This window comes from Corylus avellana, chromosome 8, assembly GCF_965113065.1.
Source record: "Corylus avellana chromosome 8, dhCorAvel1.hap1.2, whole genome shotgun sequence".
NCBI classification, from domain to species: domain Eukaryota; kingdom Viridiplantae; phylum Streptophyta; class Magnoliopsida; order Fagales; family Betulaceae; genus Corylus; species Corylus avellana.
The window spans coordinates 7259828-7279579 of record NC_142497.1 but is presented as its reverse complement, the minus strand read 5'-3'; positions in this window follow the sequence as shown (position 1 = coordinate 7279579).

Genomic DNA, 19752 nt, shown 5'->3' with positions numbered 1-19752 from the left:
ATGCGGCTGTAGACAAAGATGGGGAAAAAATGGGGATAGGAATCATAGCTCATGATCATAATGGGCTGATTCTTGCTGCACAGGTGGCGTCAAGACAGTATATTACCGATCCTACAATGGCGGAAGCACTGGCAGCTTGGAAAATGGCTGAATTATGTGTGTTATGGAGTTCTATGATGTCATTCTGGAAGGTGATTCTATGGAAATTGTTCAAGCCATGGGTATGGAGGAATGTACAGGGGGCTGTTATGGTCCTTTGATTAATGATGCGAAGCTGCTTCTACAAAGTACTCATCAATGGAGTGTTTGTCATGTGAAACGTAAAGGAAATATGGCAGCCCACCGACTTGCTAAGTTGGCTTTACCTTTGGGTGAGGAGAGATTGTGGAGAGAGGACTACCCTTGGTATGTCCGTGATTCTGTAATTGATGACATTTCTGTGTAATGAAGCTTATTTTACTCTTTCAAAAAAAAAAATCTATTAAATTTGAAAAAATTATTGAGATTTGACATGGTAAAATACTTCAAAATTTTAGAAGATCTTGGTAGCATGTTATATACAATTAATTAACTAAATAAGTATTAATAATTTTTCTTAAAAATAATCAAAGTTAAAAATAAAAAATAAAAATAAAAACTGAATAATTTAATTAGGAATTAATGATTAGGGTTGCAAGAATTCCGCTAATAATTAAAGTTGAATTGGGAATTCAAAGAATGTGGATCCTCCTTTGCATTTTAGATTTTACAAATATTAGGGGGCAATTAATCCCATTATGGAAACAAAATCCACCAATTTGAATGTCAAACATGCATGATTCATTCTTATCAATAGTCTCTTCACTACTTATAAATACCCAATTGCATGCATGCAACAAAGCCAATATCCTCTCAATCTATCTCTCTTTTTGCAGTGTAATATGTGAAGGACAATGATGGCCAAGTTATGTGCTTCCATTTACTTGCTTCTACTCGTATTCATCTCAGGTATATATGTTCTAAAAACTCATATATTTCAAATTTCGCAATAGGAAAGCTCACATAAGTCTGATTAATGTTAGTTGTCTTAAGTCTCACTGATCTCTTAGTAAAGCTATAGCTCAACCAGACTTGAGGAAATATCTGCTATTTTTCACGGTCTAGGCCCCTCTTGTCATTGGTTCCCAAAAAGTAGATGATACTATGACCAATATGCCCATACCGTCTAGGCTCCTCGTGTCATTGGTTCCTAGAAAATAGATGATACTATGACCATACCCATATATAGTATCCACAGTTGGTCGTCCTCTTATACCCTTTATGTATGCTTAACGGAAGGCGATAGAATCCATGCATCCATCATTTTTTTTCTTTCTTTTTTTTAATTTTTTTTGTTGATATTAATTAATTTGTAGTGAAAACTATGGTTCCAACGGCGAACGCCAATTGTGAGATGGCGGTGATCGGTGGTGGTTGTCCTAATCAGAATGAATGCATGTTGACATGTCAGCCTTGTTACCGAGGTATCGGGGTAATCTCAGCGTTTTGCCGCCCTACTAGCGGAGAAATTCGATACGAGCAATGTGTTTGTAGTTTTAAGAAAGGAGCCCCTTGCCCCCCAGTTGGTCCACCAAAATGTCCCAGGCCTCCTGCTACTTTATTATATATCAATCAAACTAGTGATAAGTAGTACTTTGTAACACCATTATTAATGCTTCAAATATATCAATAAACAGCTTTTGCATGTGCAATAATATATATTTCATGACCAATTAATATAAGTTCTCTATACAATTTTGGGCATATATTCTGTTTAAATTCTCAACTTTTGGACAAAGATTGATTCAAAAGTAGTTTCTAATGCCTATGCCTACTGAGCAAACAGTTTGAAACTAATAATAAATTTATTAAAAAAAAATTAATGTAATTGTTGTCTTTTTACTGTTCTTTGAGACATTTCTGAGTAATTCTAGGTGATCTACTTATGTTCTACAAAGAATGATTTAGTTATTAAAATTACCATTGAGTTTGTGATTGATCATTATTGAATTTTGATCAAAGGGTGATTTTAATAGCCACATCATTCTTAGTGGGACACAAGTAGGACACAAATAGGCCACATAGAATTACTCGACATTTCTTGATAGTTTAAGGAAACATTGACAATATCACCAACAATTAAGAAACTCCGAAAGGAAAACCCTCTTTTGGAGACAAATGCACGTACGTTAGACCATAAGCAATAGATACAAGAATTAAAAGCATTTCAGTTCTTGGTTGTGATCTTTTTTAATTCATAATAAATTCTAGATTTCCAAGGGCAATCCCATGAGAGATATGGTATTTAGCCATTCTCTCAACATTCTCTTATCATTTTCAGCTGACGTGTCATGTTCAATTCATCATTAGATCAATCTTAAACAAAATAATTAAAAAAAAAAAAGAGGAATGATTAGGGTCAATATTTTGCCCATATTTTTTCTATCTCATCTTACAAATCAACCATTAGATTTGTGGACTCGCATAAGTCATGGTAGACCCCACCAGGGACGAAACTAGGAATTGAGACGAGGGGGGACGAATTTTTTTTTTTTTTTTTTTTTTTTAAAGAGATAAAATATTAATTTTAAAAGAATTATAAGAATGTTAAACGAAATAAAAATGGACAGTGGAGCATGTTGGATCAACTTGGTAAGGGGGAGCATCAAACCTGGCCTTAAATATGGAAAGCCATGATATCAAATATACCACAACTTAAAACCTTGCATTACAATGAAACGCACAGCTTAACATCTAACAATACACCAAACCAAAACGCACAGCTTAACATCTAACAATACACCTAACCAAAACGCATAACCAACAGAGTCTTCATAAGTGGGTGCCAGCTTTCCACTTCTTCTCGAGAATTCCACCATTTCGACACCTGAGCAACCATTTTCAAATGACATAGCCACTCACTAGTCCATCTCTAAAAACTCCTTTCCTCCAACTCCAGACGTGAAGATGGTTCTACTCTTTGGACAGGGGGGACGAATACCGTAGGATTGGGGGGAACAAATGTTAACAATTAGGGGAACTCTTCATTCAAAACCCCTTAATAGTAGAAGTCTTAAAAAAATTTGCAGGGGCAGTCGCCCCCCCAACCTTTAACGTGGGTCCGCCCCTGGACCCTACAAATTTAATGGTTGATCTATTGAATTTGTATGAGAATATGGAAGAAATACCGACAAATTATTGATACAAATCATTTCTAAAAAAAAAAAAAAAAAAACTATGGAAGATTAAGTATGACATATTCAAATTAGATATGAGTCAGCATATTAATACCCATATTAAGTTATTATCAAGACCCTCCTAACTTTTTAGAACAACTTTATGATAGAATAATTTAATTAAGAATTGATGATTAAGGTTACAAGAATTCTGCCAGCAATTAAAGTTGTATCAAGAATTCAAAGAATGTGGATCCTCGCATTTAATTTAGATTTTACAGATAAAAGGGACAATCCCATTAAGGAAACACAATTCACGAATTTGAATATCAAGCATTCATGACTCTTCACTACTGATAAATACCCAACCGCACGCATGTAGTAAAGCCAATATCCATTCGATCAATCTCTCTTTTTGCAATTGTGACTTGTGAAGGACAAAGATGGCCAAGTTATGTGCTTCTTTCTACTTGCTTCTACTAGTATTCATCTCAGGTATATATGATCAAAAAACCCGTATGCTTAACTCCCTAGCAGTTGGCCACGCACCAGTGTGCAGATTTGAATCCCGCAATAAAAATCCTCACATAAGCCTGATCAATGTTAGTCATCTTGGGCCTCACTGATGCTCTGGTAGAAGTGGGTCGGGCTTGGAAAAGTGCTTGCGGTTTTTCACCATCTAGAGCCCTCATGTCATTGGTTGCCAATGGATAGATGCTACTATGACCGTGCTCAGATATAGTACCCATAGTTGGTCTTCCTCTCAAACCCTTTACGACGTTTATGTATGCTTGACTGAGGGAGAGAGGGTGCATGCATGCATCATTTTTTTTTTTTCCTTTATAATTTGTTTTGTTGGTATTAATTAATTTGCAGTGAAAACTATGGTTCCAACGGCGAATGCCAATTGTGAACTAGTGGTGATTGGTGGTGGTTGTCTTGATAAGAATGCATGCATGGAGACATGTCATCCTTGTTACCGGAGTGTCGGGATAATCTCGGCATTCTGCCGCCCTGCCGGCGGAGGAATTCCTTTCACTCAATGTATTTGTAATTTTAAGAATAGAGCCCCTTGCAACCCAATTGGTCCACCAAGATGTCCCAAACCTCTTGCTACTCTATCATATATCAATCAAACTAGTGATAACACTACAAAAAAAAAAAAAAAGGATTTTCTGACGTGGCTACAGTACATGGGTTGTTGCCACGTCAGAAAATTTCTGACGTTTGAAATTTAAAACGTCAGAAAAAAAAAAAATTCTGACGTGTGAATAATGGCACGTCAGAAATTTATGGCGTGTCACTATTCACATGTCAGAAAATCTTAGAACGTCAGGAATGTTTTATAATTTTAAAGGAAAATTTACGTAAATAAATTTTGATGTGGTAATATTTACCACGTCAGAAAATTACTACGTGGTACACTGCCACGTCAGCAATTTCTGGCGTGAAAAATTCCCACGTCAGAAAAAATCTGACGTGGTATATCCCACGTTAGATATTTTTGTCTTAATTATTATATATAAATACAATTTATATATATATATATATATATATATATTCATTTTTTTTTTTAATTTGATTAATTTTCCTGACGTGGGAATTCCCATGCCAGGAATATTCTGACGTGGCACATTCCCACATTAGAAAATTCCTGACGTGGTGAATTCCCACGTCAGAGATATTCTGACGTGGGAATATCCCACGTCAGAATATCTCTGACGTGGCACATTCCCACGTCAGAATTCTCTGATGTGGCTCAGCGCCACGTCATAATATCTATGACGTGGGAATGTTGCACGTCAGAGATATTCTTGTCTTAATTATTATATATAAATATAATATTTATATATATAAATATAATTATAGGTATAATCATATATATAATATTCATATAATATAATATTTATATATCTGATATATATATATTTTTTTCACATAATTTTATATATATATATATATATATCAGATATTTTTTTATTTGAATTTGATGAATTTTTCTGACGTGCCAAGTGTCGTACGTCAGGAGTTTCTGACGTTCGACTCCTACCACATTAGTATTTTCTGACGTGCCATACTTGGCACATCAGTAAATGGTCTCGAGCTCCGCGCGCGAGTCCCATCCCCCAGGCTCGCTCGCCATGCCTCTTAATTAAGAGGCCTGGCATGGCGCGAGACGTGCCAATTTTCACTATGCACTATTTTTTTTTTTTTTTTTTTCTTTCCCCCATGCTACCTGCTAGCAGCTAGCTGCAGCGCACCACCAGAGTGTATGTACTGCGCGCCCAAAGTCTTCATTTTCTCTCTGTTTTCCTTTCCTTCTTCCGCGCGCGCGCCATTGTTGAAGCTCGAGCGAGGCATATTAAGCTGAGCTTTTTTTTTTCCTCTTCTCCGGCCACCGTATATATACTCTCTCTCAAGGGATGAGTTTCTCTCTCTAAACCCGCCGCCCATCTCTCCGCCCGTCGTCCTCTCTGCCTCCGTTTCTAGCTCCTACAATAGCTGCTCATAGGTATATATATATATGTACATGCATATATCCTTGTATTTATTTATTTGTTTGGTTTGGATTTGGTGTTTGTATGCAAGTTAAAAATTGGGTGATGTTTGTGCTAATTTTGTCTAATACGTACGTTTGAAAAGAAAATTATTTTGAATTTGATTTTGTGCAAGATGATTGATATATATATATTTACATGAGGAATATAAAGCTTCACTAGCTATATATATATGAATTTGGTTTTGAATATCAAGCTTAGCTTGTTTGTACTTGTGTTATTTGTGATGTTGTTTGTACGTTGGTTTAGCTTACGTTGTTGCTGTTTGCTTTCTAGCTAGCTAATTATTTGGGTGTTTTTTTAGCTTTATCAAATAATCACATCATTTATAACATGCAACATTGTAACTTCAAACCCGAATAATATGATTAAGAAAAATTGCCCTAAGACAGTCTTTGAAACATGATGAACTGCACGCTTTTTTGGGTTGGGTTTTTGCTTGTTAAGATTCGGTTTGAAACAACAAATACACAGAAATCACAACCACCAAAAATTCAGAAAGTTAAGTGGTTAAGCTCCAATGTGCCTACTGAAGAAAGTAGTGGAGAATTGGTTTTGGTCAACTTAAGACCAAAACCAATTCTATTTATATTAGTTTACATGTGAACAACAGAATTGGAAAAGATACACCATACAAGGAAAGTTCTTTACACCTAAGTCACATTAAAATAAGGTAAAGAATGATAAATCAAATGTACACGTATCAATGAATTAATTACTCTATCTGTCGTTACTCCCTGCTATATATATATATATATATATATATATATATATGTGACAGAATGCATTCTAGTCCTCAAAACCAAATGCCTACAATGAGTCTGTCCACTAGATATCAGAAATTATTGAAGAAAGAACAAGATATTTCTCTTGCCCCTTCTAGGCAACAGGACATAGAGAAAATGGTTTAAATATTTAGGATAATTGCATATATATTAATTAACAAAACAATATCTCATTTTACCCCAACATATGAATCCGGCAAGAGCTATGGTTCAAGAACTTCAACTGGATACCGACATTTCCAATAAGATGTCATTTTGAAAGAAGACCCAACAACATTTGTTCTTCATATATACTATATACTATATACTATATAGTACTATACTAGTATATATAGTATATGTATAGTATATATATGGCCGGCTTGTGATATATACTATTTAACAATTTCACATTTATTGTTAAATTATTTAAATTTTTGCTTTGTTTGAGATAGTTCTTTATTGTTAATTAATTAAGTCATTCGTACTATGTGTTATGATTGTTATTTGGTATACACGAGGTATATATGAACAACCATGTGGTTTTGATCGGTTATATTAGGAAACTAGTAATTAACTTAGATTTATTTATTTAATTTGTTTAGTCATATATAATAATAAATGCATTTAAATTTAGAGTTGTATATTGTTTAGGTTTTGCCCTATTAATACTTATAAATGCTATACGACCGAATACGTACTGCTTTGACAATATGAAAATATATAGTCAATTTATATACATATATATAAATTGACTTCGTAACCTAGCTAGATTTATTTTATTTGACTAGGGTCCCCAACATCTAACAAATGCATATATATGAACTTTTGGGAAAAAATGATAGAACCTAGCCTGGATGTGAATGAAGAATGCTAACGGTTAATCAACATCAACTAATGTAAATTTGAAAGGAAAAAAAAAAAAAAAAAAAACAAAATTAAAAAAGTGGGTGAAGGAAGCCCTAAACCGTACTAAAAAAAATACGAAAACAACTAGCCTACATAGATGATATTATTGATGGTCCCCATTTGGAATAGTTGCTAATTCGTTTAAGTTTAAGAAATTTCATGACTAACAAAAATTACCAACAACCTTAGCATCAAATTAAGTTTGCATGTAAATTCCATTTAATATGTATGGGTTTCTTGAATACTTTTAAGTCGCCTATATTTCTCTCTAATGTCCGTAAACAACAATGGACAAGAGTTGGATGACAAAACCTAGGGGTACGAAGGAATACAGAGACGGTTATAGATTGTTCGTTGACTTTGCAGTTGGAAACTGCACAACACCTGATGGTAAGATTTACTGTCCATGTAAGGTGTGTCGTCTTAACCGGTGCTATCCCCCAGGCGTTGTTCTCGCCCACTTGACAGGGGGAACAGGCATACTTCCTACATATAAGGACTGGATGTTTCATAGGGAGAAGCCTGTCCGGGACCATGTTGAACTGTCTCCTTTGAATCGTCCAGCCACAGCAGAAGCAGGTGGAAGCAGTGATCAAGGTGAAAATATGCACACTATGTTGCGTGATGTGTTCGGCATGCACGATGTTAGGGAAGGCAACTGTGAACCTCAGGTCGTTGTACAGGGTGATGAAGAAATCGTAGTCGAAGAAGTGGATGAAGTTGATGCCCAAAAGTATCACGAGCTGCTTAAAGAGGCAAAAACACTGTTACATGATAGTACCAAACATAACAAGCTGAGCGCAACTGTTCATCTGTACAACTTGAAGTGTGTTGGTGGAATTAGTAACAAGATATTCTCATCTTTCCTTGAGTTCATTAATCAATTGTTGCCTGCGGATAATGAAGGTTTGCCAGTTAATACCTATGAGGCAAAAAAAATCTAAGGGACATGAGACTCGGGTATGAGAAGATTCCGGCTTGTCGTAATGATTGCATGCTATTTTGGAAGGGCAACAAAGAGTTAGATTCATGTACAGTTTGTGGCAAATCTAAGTGGAAAGATGAGATTCATTTGGACGAGGACAGTCAACCCATATCGTCAAGTAAGAAACGTCCGGTAAAAATCTTGCGGTGGTTTCCACTCATACCAAGACTACAGAGGTTGTTTATGTCGCAGTATACATCGCCCCATATGAAGTGGCATGCAGACAACCGCATAAATGACGGCAAATTGAGGCATCCGGCCGATGGTGAAGCATGGAAGTCATTTGATCAGTTATATCCGGAATTTGCGACGGACAGCAGGAATGTAAGGCTTGGACTAACCTCAGATGGATTTAATCCTTTTGGGAACCTTAGTACATCACACAGCACTTGGCCCATAATGCTTGTGCCATACAACTTACCTCCTTGGATGTGCATGAAACAAACATCTTTTATATTATCCTTGATTATCCTAGACCCGAGTTCACCTGGAATGGATATAGACGTTTACCTACAGCCCTTAATTGAGGAATTGAAGGAATTATGGAATGTAGGGGTACGCACATTTGATGTTTCCACTAAAAAGTACTTTATGTTGCGAGCACAATTGATGTGGACAATTAATGATTTTTTGGCATACGCAGATTTGTTAGGATGGCCTACAAGGGGAGTATAGGCATATCCTTGTTGTATGCAATCAACCAGGTCTCGATGGTTAAAACACGACCACAAATGGTGTTTTATGGGTCATAGGCAATACTTGCTCTTGAATCATCCGTGGAGGAAGAACAAAAGTAATTTTGACGGTAACCAGGAACTATAATGTCCACCCGATGTGCTTAGTGGAGATGAAATACTAAGACAATTAGAAGGGATGCCATTTGGGGATGAGGATGCCGGCAAGTCAAAGTCAGACAGTAGTAAGAAGCAGGGAGAGAAGCGGAAGAAGAGTACTCCTAACACCAGACCAGCAGCGAGCAATCCTGTATTATGGAAGAAGAAGAGTATATTCTTTAGGTTGCCGTATTGGAAGGATAATTTACTGCGGTACAACCTTGATGTGATGCACATAGAGAAGAATGTGGTGGACAATATTCTTGGTACAATACTCAACATAAAAGGGAAAATAAAGGACAACTACGATGCTCGCAAAGACTTACAAGAAATGGGATTGAGACGTTTACTTCATCCATTTATGAGGAATGGAAAAAACTATATGCCCCCAGCTTGCCACACGATGTCCAATGAAGATAAAACCAGTTTCTTGAAAGTGTTTCGGGATGTGAGGGTGCCCGATGGTTATGCTTCGAATATTTTCAGATGCGTACGACTGAAAGACCGTACGATGACGGGTTTGAAGAGTCATGACAATCACATAATAATGCAACAACTTCTACCTATTGCTTTACGTGGGTCACTACCATGTAACGTGGTCAGACCTTTGGTTGAGATGGGAACATTCTTCCAGGGCATATGTTCAACTACGCTGACACTAGATGATTTGTATCGACTCCAGAGTGAAGTCTGCGTGACTTTGTGCAAGATGGAATAAGCATTTCCCCCCAGTTTTTTCACTAGCATGGTTCATGTTGTCCTGCATCTTGTCCATGAATGCCAACTGGTAGGGGTGGGCAAAAACCCGCCCAACCCGCCCAACCCGCCCCGCCCCGCCCCGATCCGCCCCGCCCCGCCGGATTTAAGTTTTTTTTTGGCATTCATGGGTTGGGAAACATCAGACCCGTGCGGGTCGGGTCGGCTCGCGGGTATAAGATTTTTTAAGAGGCGGGTACCCGACCCGACCCGCCCCGCCCCTATATGTTTAAAACCCTAAATTCCTAATATGATATCCTCTATTCCTCTTCTTGTCTTCCAGTTCCAGACTTCCTCTAATCCTCCAAGCTCCAGCCGTCCAGCGACAAAGCGCCTCTCTCAGTTTCTCAGACTCCTCTCTAGGCCAAGCGCAGCTCTTCTCTCAGAGACTCAGAGTCACTCTCGCCGGTGCCACTCCTCTCTCAGACTATCTCTCGCCGCTCCTCTCTCTCTCGCTCGCCGCTCCGCTCTCTCTCGCTCGCCGCTCCTCTCTCTCTCGCTCGCCGCTCCATCTAGTACCGCCGTACCGGAGCACTAACCTCACCGATCCTAGGTTTCTCTCTCATCTCTCTCTCTCTCTCTCTCTATCTCTCTCTATGGGAAGTGAACTAAATTAACTGATGCTCTCTCTCTCTCTCTCTATCCCTCTCGGCTCTCACAGGCTCATAGTCACATTGACCTTCGTGAACGAATCAAGCTGCCTTAGCTGCGTCTCAGTCTCACGACTCTCACGGTTTCACCCCTCGGCAGTAGGTAAAGAAATCTCAATTCTCATATTTGGTAAATTGGTATGAATAGATTTTTGGTCTGTGAGTAGGGACTACTGATTAGTGCTTAGGTTTTTGGTCTATTTTGATTATGTAGTATTGATTATGTTTTTGGTTTTTGGTATTTTTTTTTTTGTCTAATTTTGCTCATTAGTTAATTTTGCTGATTTGTAAAAAACTTTTAATGATTTTGCTGATTAGTTAATTTTGTTGATTTTGCTAATTAGTAAAAGGGCCAACTGTTAATGATTTTGCTGGTTTGCTGATTATGCAGTACTGATTAGGTTTCTGGTTTGTGGTCTGATTTTGGGTTTGATTTTGCTGATTATTTAACTTGGGTTGATTTTGCTAATTAGTTGATTTTGCTAATTAGGGCAGTAAAAGGGCCCAACTTTTAATTGATGTAAATGTCAATTAATTATTTGTTTCCTATTTTATAAATTGTTGATTTTTTTTTTTCCCATTTATTGTAGACTCATGGCTGGTCATTCATCTAGTGGTATGGGTTCTAGTTCTGCTTCATCTACTCCTACTCGTAGTGATAGTACTATGCCTTCCATTGATAATGATACTATTGGATGTGTTGGTGTTGGCACTCAAAACCCTAGTTTAGCTCTCCCACCAAAACCTAAAAAATCTGAGCAAACATCAATGGTTTGGGAACATTTTACCAAGGTAGAGGGGGGTGATCCCGAGGATCCTAAATCACAATGCAATTATTGCAAGAAATTGTTTAGTTGTCACAGTAAAAGGTTAGGTACTTCATCAATGCTAACACATTTGAAGAATACTTGCAAAAAATATTCCAGTAAGTTTGATAAGTCACAATCAAAGTTAAGTTTTGAGGTTAAGAGGGAAGGCCAAATGGCAGTGGGAGAAGGAACTGTTGGTAATTTGGTGATTACTAAATACAATGCTGGGAAAATAAGGGAAGCAATTGCGAAGATGATAATTAAGGATGAGTTGCCATTTAGGTTTGTAGAAGGTGAAGGGTTTCGGGATTTCATGAATATAGTTGAGCCTAGGTTTTCAATTCCTTCTCGTTATACTGTGATGAAGGATTGTATTAAGCTCTTCTTGTCTGAGAAGGAAAAGTTGAGGGCAATGTTTATGACAACTGGAGTTTGGGTTTGTCTTACCACTGATACATGGACTTCGGTTCAAAACCTTAATTACATGGTAATCACCTCCCATTTTATTGATAGTGATTGGAACTTACACAAAAGAATTATAAACTTTTGTTTAATTCCTAATCACAAAGCTGATACCATTGGGGAGAAGATTTTGTCGTGTATGCTTGAGTGGGGTATTCGTAACATTTTCACTATCACAGTTGACAATGCTTCTACCAATGATAAGGCTTTGGAGTTTGTGAAGAGGAGAACTGGTAATAAGGAGGGTGCCATATTAGAGAGTCGGTTTATGCATATTAGGTGTTGTGCACACATATTAAATCTTATTGTGACTGATGGTTTGAAAGAGGTAGATGACTCCATTGTGAGGGTTAGAAGTGCGGTGAAGTATGTGAAGTCTTCACCTGCAAGATTTGAGAAGTTTAAGGGTTGTATTGAAAGAGAACAAATTTCTTTCAAGGGTTTGTTGTGTCTTGATGTTTCAACTAGATGGAACTCTACATTTTTGATGTTGGAAGGTGCTGAAAAATGTCAATCTGCTTTTCAACTTATGGAAGAGTTTGATAAAAACTTTAAGAGTGCATTGAATGAGGAAAAGAATGAGAAAGAGGGTTTGGGACCTCCTACATGTGTTGATTGGAATCGTATTAGGATTTTTCTTAAGTTTCTCAAACTTTTTTATGATGCCACAATGCGACTTTCGGGGTCTTTATATTGTACATCTAATATGTACTTTCAAGAAGTTTGTGGCATTCAAATGCATTTACAAGAGTATATTGCTAGTGATGATTTTGTATTGAGTTCTATGGCAGAGAGGATGATGATGAAGTACAATAAATATTGGGGGGATCTTGAAAACAATGATAAGGTTAACTTGATGATGTTTGTTGCGGTTGTACTTGATCCACGAACCAAATTGGAGTCATTGGAATATTGGTTCAAAGATGTGCTTGGTGACAAGAAATGTGAGGAGATGGTGAAAAAATTGAAGTCATGCCTTAACAAATTATATGATCACTACAATGTTGGACAGAGTTCATCTCAAGTTCAACATGGTAGTGAATTGCTTCAAGGTTCCTCAATGAAAATAGAAGAAACTGAGAGTGCCAACTTTTACTTCATGAATAGGTTTCATAAATACCTAACTTCTAAAGGTGATATGGAAAGCAAATCGGAGATCGATCGATATTTGATGGAGGATGTTGAAAAAGCGAATGTGAATTTCGATATTTTAAATTGGTGGAAGGTGAACTCAACCAAATTCCCAATTCTTGCCAAAATAGCACGAGATGTGTTGGCCATTTCCATTACAATAGTTGCTTCAGAGTCGGCCTTTAGCACAGGAGGACGTGTGTTGGATCCTTTTCGAAGTTCACTGGCCCCAAAAACGGTTGAAGCATTGATATGTGCACAAAACTGGTTAAGATCAAAACCTTTAAGTTCTGACTCAGATGTGGTTGATGATCCTGAAAGTTATAAGCTTGAATCAGGTAAGCTTTTTGATCATTTTAGTTTACTTCTTAATTTGTTTTCCTATTTACAAATTTCATTTAACTATTTCAATTGAGATTGTAATTTTTTTTTGATTCATTCTTTGTAGAAATAACTTTGAAGAATATCAGCATTCTACTTGAGGATGATTAGTGACTTAAAGCTGCATTCTGCTTGGTGGCTGTTGGATTTTGTTGCTAGGAGCCTAGGCCTGGTGGTCTAGTGATTTGTTGGCCAATAGCTTGGATTTTGTAACTTTTATTTTTGATGTAACAGAGTTTTATGTGTGCTTGCCCTTTAAATTTTATTTATGTAATGTGTGCAACACTGCAACTGTTAAACATACATTTTATTTGTTTTTTTTTTCTTTTTTGGTAGTTGTTTAGTGCCCTACTGTGACACTGTCCAGGTAGAATTATTTTGTAGTTTGATTTTTTGTTTAGTGCTCTATTGTCTACGTAGGGTTATTTTGTAGTTAGATTTTTTGTTTAGTGCCCTACTGTCCAGGACTCCAGGTAGAGTTAGAGTTATTTGATTCACACACAAAAAAAAATCCAACCATATATTTTATGAAAATTGTAAACAATACAAGACAATGAATTCTTGATGGGTTTTAGTCCAAATGTAGTTTTTTAAAAAAGTTACAAAAAACCAGTTTTTTAAAAAAAAATACAAAAAACCAGTTTTTTAAAAAAAAATTACAAAAAAACCAGGACTTAAATTGAAATTGATACCCATTAAAAATACCCGACCCGCCCCGAGCAACCCGACCAACCCGCCCCGAGCAACCCGCCCCGTTCTACCCGAAACCCGGCGGTTTTAGTGCATACAACCCGGGTAACGGGTAAGGGTTTATCAAACCCGATGGGCACGGGTCGGGTGGTAAAAAACTCCAAACCCGCCCCGAACCGACCCGTGCCCAGCCCTACCAACTGGGTGGACCAGTTCAGTATAGGTGGATGTATCCAGCTGAGAGGTAAATTTTGATCGTTAAGTTATTATTATTATTTTTTTCCCCCACCAATAAAAGACATTGAACCACTGCAATTGATTGATTGATTTTCATATACAGGAGACTAGGGTGGTTCAAATCTAATGTGCGCAATAAAGCGGCTCCCGAGGGATGTATTGCGGAGGGCTATATAGCAACTGAGTTGGTGACATTTTGCTCGATGTATTTGGATGACGCACCGACGTTTCATAATAAGGCCCAAAGAAATCCTGATGATTGTAAGGGGGCGAAAACACGAGCGATCCTCAACCGTATCACACTGGCACAAATTCATCGATATATATTGTTTAACTCAGATGAGTTTCTACCACTACGAACGTGAGTCATCTCACTAGTACATGCCCTACCATTTCTTGTACAACCTTAATTTCGAATGCACTATAATGAATTTAATTTCAAATTGTAGGATGTACATGGAAACGCTTAAAGGGCGAACAGCGGACAATCAGTTGGAAAGCCAACATTTTGAACAATTTGTCGATTGGTATCGTGACTACGTAAGAATATTGTCTTGTTACTAGTTAAATGATTTGTATACCTATTTCGCTTACAAATCCTATATATACTAATTTCAATTCATATATCGCCCTCCATTGTACACAGGTCAATGGATTGGACGACCTACGTAGACAGGAGCTAGGTGAGAAACTGGTAATGCACTGTAGAGGGCCAAAGGAAACGGCATTCAAGTATAACAGATATGTGGTTAACGGGAAGTTGTTCCGCACTCTGTCAGTTGATATCGGAAAAAAAAAACTCAAAATAGCGGCGTGTGTGTGCCGAGTACTGATGGCGAAACGTATTACAGAAAGTTAACCCAAATAATTAAGATTGAGTACTATTATAGGACAAAGTATGTTATGTCCAAGTGTAATTGGGCGGACAACACGAGGGATAGCGGGTACAAGGTTGATGAGTATGGCATAACGTTTGTCAATTTCAAAAATCTTATCCACGCTGGAGAGAGTATTACGGATGAGCCGTTTGTGCTAACTTCACAAGTTGACCAGGTATTTTACGTCGAAGATGAAAGGAACCCAGATTGGACTTGCGCTGTAAGGACTAAACTTAGAAACGTGTATGATGTTGGTCAGGGTCTGACGATTCTAGTGGCAGCTACCACGAGATTGAGCCCCTTCTATTGAGTTCCAATCATGATCATGTTAACGCACCTGATGATGTCGATTACGTCCGACCCGATTTAGAACTAATCGAAGCGTATGTCATTTAATGAAATTGGAGTACACCCTTATCTTTGAAATTTTTTTATTTTTTATTTCTTTTAAAAGAAATATTTACCGACATTTTTAATTGCTTTTTAGGTTAACCATAAAATTTATATGTAGTTTGTGGAAACGATATATAATTAATTGAGTAACTAATATATGTTTAAAATTTTAAATGTGTGACTACTTTACATATACTTGTACCTATTTACTTATTTTAAATACTAATTCGGTTCGCAACGTATTTTGCAGGGAGATATGAGTTATAGGGGAAAGAGAAAAGCATAGAGGCAACCGACTGTGCGGTTAACATCCGCCGCCCACAAGTTACATTCATCTCCCCGGGCTAATATGGAGCCAGAAGAGTATAGACCGGTACTTCCACATCATGTGGAAGGGCAGACCCATCCGGGGTAGGACGTGGGCGTTGGTGGTGACATTCATGTAGATTCTCAGCATGCTGACGTGGCAGAGCCGGGCACATCCACACCTTTCACGCTCGACTTCACGACGTTGAGCGAGCTGGGGATCGTTTCACATGGCCATTTCGAGAGGCACCCGTACCCCCCCGGATCACAGGTAGATGATAGTGATGAGACATAGCCCCCGGAAAGCAGTGTGGGCGATGAGGATGGTGTCGTGCAGGACACGCATTCCGATGATGCCGCTACACTCCCGTTGGCGGTGGACGAGGTTCGAACGATAAGTAAGTATATGTGCTAAAAAATCGTAATATTTTTTCCTATTTTAATATGTAGTTAGTTTAAATAAATAACTAACTTGTTCAAATTCTTAATGTATTAGGTGTAGATCAAAATGACATCACCCACTATCATATCTTGAGTGTCAAGTCATGCCACAAGCTGTGGGAGATCCCCGATGGCCAGAGAATCGTGTGCGAGTATAACCCTGCGTGACAGCCTGTGAGACAAAGCGCTTCCAAATTTAGACGGATGACCGGAGTGTTCGTCAAGGGCAGTACTTATGTAAGGATCAGCGACGAGTAGAAGAATGTACCGGAACGTAGGAATGAGGATATCTGGGATGTATTGATAGTATGTTATAATTAAATATTATTGTATTTATGATAATGATTTATATATTCATATATTTATCTCAAATAGATGTTGTATTATTAATGCATATATACGTGTGAATATATGCAGAAGCACTTCTATATCCTGCCTGAGTCCGATATCGCGGCCATAAAACGGGACGCTTTCCTTGATATGCGAAACAAGCATAAGACTTGGAGGTATGATTTGAAGCAGAGTCTTTACATTACGTCTGACGACACTCCAACGACAGTGAAGGCTAGGGAAGGAGGAAAATTATCCACATACAACATAGAGGACGTGAATATATTATTGGAGAAATGGTATAGTAAAGAGAATCAAGTAAGTTACATATTTTAGTGAGTTTTGTTTAGTTTTATTAAAATGAATGTGTTAGACTAAAATATTAACAATGTTAATTGTGTAGGACTATGCTGCATATATGAAGGGAATCCGGTCGAAAAACAAGGAGCCTCACTGCACTGGGTCAAAGAGCTATGCCAGAGTGACACATGAAAAAGTATGTTTTTTGAGTAGTTATATATATATATAATTTATTTTGATTATGTTTATATTTTATTTGTTTAAGTTTTATTTGTTTATGCAGTTCATAAATACCGGGATTCCGCCAACACGAGCTCAGTCTTACATCAACACACACGTGAAGAAGGATGGCTTGTATCCAAATGAGTTGGTCAGGGAAAGATGTGTATGCTACTAATAACCAATATGTTTTGGTTAATGTATATTTCTTTGTAATTTAATGTAATATTTCTGATTGCTTCTTTTAATGTGTACCGTATAGGAGATGATGAAGGAGTTGCTTTCCACTGACCCTGCTGCTGCAAAATCTGTAACCGAGGGCACCGTATGGTGGGCGCCCGACAATGCGTACGCACAGGGGATGGGCAATAAGCCAGAGTATGCTGGTCGGGTTCGCCAGGTTGGAGCAGGTATACTTCCTGTGCGCGGCAGCATACACTCGTACTATAGACCAGTCGCGCCACGCTCGCAACCTCCTGGGAGCTCTGGTGTCCCAGAAATGATAGAAGCTGCACTACAAGCTGAGCGGGAGAAGCACAAGCAGGAGATGGATGCGCTGCTAGAGACATAGCGAGAGCAAGCAGCGGCGCGGCTAGCTAAGTAGGCAGCGGTGCAGCAAGCTGAACGGGAGAGGCACAGGGCGGAGATAGCTGCGCTGTTAGATGCACAGCGAGTGCAGGTTGATCAGCAGGTTGCTGTGCGGCTAGCTGAGAACGAGGCTACTATGAACACTTTTATAAGGCACGTTTTCGTCAACTTGAGGTCATGTTGAAGTCGAGGTCCTCATTCGATATGACTCGAGTTAAAGATGTGCCAGACAAAGAATCTCCAGCCCGTTTGGTGGTGAAATCGTCGGTGGGGAATGCACCAAGTAATGCAATTTGTTTTTTTTGGCTTTGGGTTTTCTTGAATATATATATATATATATATATATATATATATATATATATATATATATATATGGACACTCTTGTTGCAAAATGTTTTGTTCTTCATTGGTTTGGTGATACATTTGATTGGAATTAGCATTGTTTTTTATGTTGTTATTGTTGATAGTGACCTCGGTAATATTTGTTATTATTTCTACTACTAAACGTTAGCATTGTGTTTGCGTCTAATTTTATAAGGATATTATTTTTCAGTCGGAATATATATATATATAGAGAGGCAACATTGATCATGATTTATAATTGTAGGTAGTGCATTTTTTGTTATATTATAATAATGTCATTTTGGTTAGCATATATGTTAAAGTTGTTATGGTGCCATTTTTTGTGTTTCGCCTAGGATCCTGATAAGAAAGGTATTTATTGCTTCTTGGTTGATTGTTTTATCATCTCCAGGTGCCACGGAAAAGTTGTCGAATGAGGAAGCTATCGACCTAGATTGAACATTGTCTGTGAGTTCTTAGTTGGTAAACATATTATATATTTTGTCATTGTTTATAGTCGTCGTAATATATATATATATATATATATATATATAGTTTGGTTGTATATGATTGACGTATTGACTGCATGTTTGTGATACATATAATTATGTCTATATGATAAATAGTAAGTTGCATTTGATGGATGTTTAATTAGAATATCGTTTGGTGTTTAATAGGTTGGGCCTCTTGTAACTATGAGCACTTGTTATTCTTTATGAAGATGACAAATTATGATATTTGGGTACCGATAGAAAATATCAATTATCAATTTACTTCTATGTTCTTGAAGGTAATTTATGCTTCAATTTATAAATTAAACTGCTACTTTGGTTAGGTTTTTTTGTTGTTTGTGAAATAGATGTGTTTGACAATAAATACCTATTTATAACATAAGATTCTGTGGTAGGTCATGGAGGAAAGTTTCTACTTTAAAGTAGAGTATTTATTCAGTCTTGTCTTCCACAGGATAGAGTAGAGTACGTATTTGTTTCTCCTTGTAGAGTAACATTTTTTCGAATTTATTTCTTACTGCAGATTGTGAAGAAGCTCGTGAATGTTGTTGTTAGTATACATCAAGCTATCTGGGAAGCCTTTGGAAATAGCGGTATGAGAAGCTCATGGATGTTGCCAATATATTATGGCATTTGCATATTGCCAAGTATAACCTAGTCATATAAGACGTATTAGTTTGGTTGGATTTTGTTTTCCATTTTTGTTTGACATATATCCTAATATAATTGTGGAACTAACTGAATGACCCACTAGTTATTTCATGACTCTCTATTTATTTCTTATGTTGATAGATCTGAATGTCGAATTATATGTAATTGAATTTTTGTACATACCAAACGCAACATGGCTGTACTCATTTTCGAATTGCCAACATGACTGAATTTCTATACTCATTTTTGTTGTTTTTGTCCTAGTTCCATCCTATGAAATTGCCAATTGTATGCAAATCAGGAAAGAAAAAAAATTGTAGGCTAATCAGTTGCATTTTTGTTGTTTTTGTCCTAGTTCCATCCTATGAAATTGCCAATTGTAAACAAATCAGGAAAGAAAAAAATTGTGACTAATCAGTTGCATTTTTGTTG